Below are 467 nucleotides of genomic sequence, written 5' to 3'. Positions count from 1 at the left end.
CATAAATAGAAACAATTGTTTGCATATCATTCTTTTGGTCCACGCTGGGCCATTCATGCACCCGCGGTCAGGGCCGGCTCTGGCTTTTTTACCGCCCCAAGCAAAAAATGCCTGGCCACCCGGAGCAGCAAGGGGGGGTGGGGGAGGGGAGGAGGAAAACAAACCTGCCCTTGGCCGGAGCAGCAAAGGCGGTGGGGGACAAACCAGCCAGCCGGAGCAGCAAAGGTGTGGGGGGGAAACAAACCTGCCCCCGGCCGGAGCGGCGAAGCGGGAGGGAACAAACTGGCCGTCCTGCTGGAGTGGTGAAGGAAAGAAAAAACAAAAACAAAAAAAACCAAAAAAAATACCTGCGGGGTGGTGGGAGTGTGGGTGCAGGGGGACTCCCGGCCCTGCAGACCCCGGGCAGCGGAGTGCGCACCCCGGCTAGCGGGGGGGGGAGAGAGAAGGGGGGCGGCCAGGGCTTCCTT

The sequence above is a fragment of the Trachemys scripta genome, chromosome 23, assembly GCF_013100865.1.
Source record: "Trachemys scripta elegans isolate TJP31775 chromosome 23, CAS_Tse_1.0, whole genome shotgun sequence".
In the NCBI taxonomy this organism is placed as follows: domain Eukaryota; kingdom Metazoa; phylum Chordata; order Testudines; family Emydidae; genus Trachemys; species Trachemys scripta.
The sequence above is the reverse complement of the archived record's forward strand: the minus strand, read 5'-3'. Positions refer to the sequence as shown.